At 41.7% G+C, this 4451-nt stretch overlaps 1 long non-coding RNA gene across 1 annotated transcript; it reads left to right on the top strand.

Moving 5' to 3' along the window:
• Nucleotides 1-292: 292 nt before the first annotated feature.
• LOC148217684 (uncharacterized) lies at nt 293-3607 on the top strand. Its single transcript, XR_015800863.1, has 3 exons — nt 293-362; nt 1552-1666; nt 3545-3607. It is a non-coding gene; the product is annotated as an uncharacterized LOC148217684 (long non-coding RNA).
• The last annotated feature ends 844 nt before the right edge of the window (nt 3608-4451 follow it).

The following is a 4451-nucleotide window of genomic DNA, read 5'->3' as shown; positions in this document are numbered from 1 at the left end:
CAAGGCGCCTCAGCCCTTGTGCTAAATCTGTCTTCTCTTGGGAAAGAAATTCCACCTCTGCCTCAATTTCTCCCTTTGTGTCCAACCAGATGGTATTGTTTACTAATCTAATATGGCATGTAGGAGGCTGAATCTATCTCTGTCCATCACAAGAAAAGAAACACTACGTTTAGCCAGGCTCTCTGAAAGCCACACAGTATTTCTTCTGTGCATGTCAATAATTTGTTCTTCTTTTCCTTCCGATGACCCTGTTAGATATGAACATTTGCACAGCAGAAGATGCTGAAGTTGTGCACTCCAACATGCTTCAGATGACTGAGAAACGAAAATGTAGGTTTGAAGAAGAAGTGGAGCACGTGGATGTACGTTTCTTTTATTTGATGACATATATCTTCATCACTCCTTGGGATTAGTCTGTTCTTCCTGTGCTCCCACCTGCAATGCCTTCTGCGTGGTAGGCTATTGATGTCACCTTAGAAAGAGGTCCATAGTGTGACAAAACACTCCAGAGAAACAGTTTGGTGTGGAAGAGTTTCATGTGGAAGTGTTCATAATTCTTGTGTTTATTATTTGTAATAGAAATAGATTGTATTTTTATGATCATTTCTATCTGAAATACATAGGATAGCGATGAATGACGTATGGCCCAGTCTGCTTAAGATCAGACTTTAGGAATAGCTGGACATGATCTCCCAAATGTCTTCCAATCTTTTCTATACATAAAAAAAGTCGGGCAGTTGTTTCTAAAGGGATAAATGATAGAATGTGATTTGGTGCTTTATGGTGCCAGAATAAACAGAAGTTTTGAGAATCCGCATTCTTACCAGTTTACTTGGAGACTGATTTTTTTTTACTCTCCAGATAGAAGGCACCATGTTGGATACCAGTCGTAAAATTCCAGGCAGCCTTTTATCATGTTACATATCCTCTTACTCATTCATTTCACCTTCCAGCAGTTTAGAAAGAACTTGTCCACTTGAATGTTTTTCTTTGGAGTGATTTGAAGGAGACGGCTAAATGGCCATAATCCAGGTAGAAACATAAAAACAAGGGTGTGCTATAAAGACAGGACTTCTTAATGCAAAGAGCCCTCTGAAATTCAAAATACCTGCTATAAAATTAAAAATGTAATCTTTGACTTTTAGATGGGAATTTCTACTCTTCAGTTTCATTCTGTCAGGTGCATTTTTGCTAACTGCTTGATTCATGCTGAATGGACAGTCCTGTCTTATTGTTGGTATGGCAACAGTGATAGAGATCACTGCTGCTTTCTGTAGAAAGTGGCTGCAAGTTGCTATGACGAGATCTTGTGCAGGTCTAGAGTTTGATTGGATGTGAGGTTCTCATTGTTTCAGAACACCAACTTGGGGTGGCAGTGTCAGAGGTGTTCATTATCTAGGAAGATTTTCATAGGCGATGAGTTTTGCTGAGGTAGCTTTCTCTTCTGGGTGTAGAAGATATGTGCACAATTAACTTCCTTGAATCCTAAATAGTTGGGGAGATTTTAGTATCTACGAAACCATTTTTACTAGCTTTTTAATGTGGCCTTAGATGATGAAAGTGATCTGGATACAATCTTAGAAAAAAGGAAAACGGTGAGCTGTGAGGAAGAGCTGAAGGAGTATTTGGAGAACACCCTTTCTTCTTGAGATCAAATTAGAACAAGGTATGAATTTTGTATGGTAAACTTAAAAGGTAGAGCATCTTTGCTTTGCATCTTTGAATATTGGTTGTACTACTTAGGCCTTGTTTTAATGCTGTTGTGTGAAGGTATGGAAAAAGAGTGCTTTTCACTTCATGTAAGAATATAGAATAATGTCCCTACTGAACAAGGTTAAGGCAAATAATGCCCACGCTTTAGGAATGGGACAAAGAAAGACTGCCAGCATTCAAAAACCATAGCACATCAGTATTACTGTGCATACCATCACATCCATGCCTTATTCAGAAGGTAAAAGTAGTAGTGCAGATTCTTGGATCACTGGAATCAGAAGTTGGTCTGCACCATCATCACTTCACTCATAGATTTGATCTCATTCAAAGTTCTAGGAACTCAGATGTTTAAGACAGCCAAGCACTGGCAACTTTAAAAACCATCTAAAAATGGGTACAATACTGCTCTCCTTCCTGAAGATCTTAGCAGCAGCTCTGAAGCCATAGAGGAAGCAGCACTGTTCACACACCCAGGAGGTCTTTCCTACCTGCTCGATCAGAGGCACATTAGAAGAGCAGTATGGACCTGAGGGGCAGATGCACATACCTTCACACACCTCGCAGTGGGACTGTGGTTAGAGCTGGAGGTTTGATACTCTTCCTAATAATTTGAGCCGTTAAAACATAGCCGGAGGTAAGAGACCAAGTGAAAATACAATGCCAGGTTGTGGAAAGAGAATGTTACCTATCTGAACTCCTACAAAAATTCCCCATCATTTTCTTTGTTTAGGAGACCAAGCCAATGTCCGTGTAAATGAAACCAAGTGTGAATATTGATTTTTTCTTGAATCAAGACTCAGCTTTATGTCCAAGTCAAAGGCAAATAAACCAGAAAGGCTCCGCTGAGCACAGTGCAGAACTAACATGGAAGACAGTCATTTGACCTCTTATGTAAGCAGTGTTGGAATGGTTCCCCATCCAAAAGGAAGGATGTCAAATGCTTCTTTGGAAATATTTTAACTTCTGTGCGTTTCTTTCTTTGTAATGAACTAATCTCTAACAAGCCAGGACGTGATTGTGTTCAGTAGAAACAGATCAATGGCAACATTTAGCCTAAAGGTTTTATGAGATTGATAAGGAAGTTCGATTTAGATTTAAAGGCACTGTAGTCATTTTAAATTTTATTTCTCTCCGTACTTGAGTCTCTTAAACAGGGACCTTCAATTGGACAGGAACGGGACACTGAAGCAAATTGTAATGGATGATGTAATGGCTTACCCAGAAGCATTTTGTGGGAATTGATTTCTTCTAGGTATCCATCAGCCAGCATTTTAGTGTGAAGGGAATCTTCAAACAGGTAAAACAAAAATTCCCGTTGGTTTCAAACCTGACTGCTATATTAATTTTTCACTTTGGAGAAAATTTTCATGACCTTTAAAATTCAGACTGTATCAAGTATTGTTTCAGCCATTGAAGAAAGTGCTTTTGATAGAGATAGGAGAGGGAAACCAAAACATTTCTCAGAGCCACACTTTGAGCTCTGTCCTTGTTACAAACGGCACTTGAGCAAATTCATTTGCCTTTGGAACAGAAAACGACAAGGTAACAGGCTTATCATTACGGATTTGAGTCTTCCAGGTTCTTTAGATAGTAAGTGATCTATTCAAGATGATCTCTTCCTGAAATAGATCCATTTTGAGAAGGGATATGGATTTCTTAGAAGAAAGCAAATCCCTATGTTAAAACGGGTGTTTTTTGTTGTTGTTTTGCTTTTAGAACTTGCAAGGCACAATCGACTTCATAGTTCGAGATGCAGATAAGAGCACGACATTCCAAACAGGTGTTTCTTTTTGGTTGTTTTCCAATCTGTCTATCTTTGGATTGTAACCAGTAGAACTGTGCTTGAACTGGAAAGAAGTAGCGGAGGTTTCAGAAGTGGAACATGCGGTGGAACAGTAAGCTGAGAGCATTGTGCAAGGAGAGGAAAGAGGGGAAAATGGGAAGAGTTTCCTGAGTCGGAAGGGACCCCTAGGGATCGTCAAAGTCCAACTCCTGGCCCTGCACAGACACTCCAACAGTCCCACCCTCTGCATCCCTGAGAGCATTGGCCAAACGCTCCTGGACCTCTGGCAGCCTTGGGGCTGTGCCCATTGCCTGGAGAACCTATTCAGTGCCCGACCAGCCTCTGAGGAAAAAAACCTTTCCCTGATAGCCAGCCTAATCGTCCCCTGACACAGCTCCTGGCATTCCCTTGGCTCCTGTCCCTGGTCGCAGAGAGCAGAGAGCAAAGCTGTCCCTGTGCTGCCCTTGGGAGGAGCTGAGAGGTCCCAAGTGAGGTGTGAGCTCAGTGTCCTCTCTGCAGCTGAACCAAATGCCCTGAGCCACTCTTTGTATGGCTTTCCCTCCAGCCTCTTCGCTATCCCTGTGTCCCTCCTTTGGACATTTCTCCAATAGCCTGAGGTCTTTCTGACGCTGTGGCATCCAAAATTGCCCCCAGGGCTTGAAGAGAGCGCAGTCCCAGCCCAGAGCAGAGCGGGACAATCGCCTCTCTCTCTCGAGCGGTGCCAGAAGATAGGGACAGTTGTCAAAAAATCAGCTAGAGAAAGAAATCTAACAGAGAAACAGGTGATCTTGGCACAGGAAATGGAAGAAGCAGAGGAAGAAGAAGATGAGGAGAGGATTCCTTGTAAAAGTGAAGAAAATGAGCATGCAGAACAGGGACTAAGCATTATGCAGGTAAGTGAGCAAGATAATAAGTTTGAAAGTGAAGGCAGTTTTGTCCAAAAGAAGGAGGAATA

This window comes from Sturnus vulgaris, unplaced genomic scaffold (genome assembly GCF_052056855.1).
Source record: "Sturnus vulgaris isolate bStuVul1 unplaced genomic scaffold, bStuVul1.hap1 Scaffold_473, whole genome shotgun sequence".
Taxonomy (NCBI): domain Eukaryota; kingdom Metazoa; phylum Chordata; class Aves; order Passeriformes; family Sturnidae; genus Sturnus; species Sturnus vulgaris.
The sequence above is the reverse complement of the archived record's forward strand: the minus strand, read 5'-3'. Positions and strand labels throughout refer to the sequence as shown.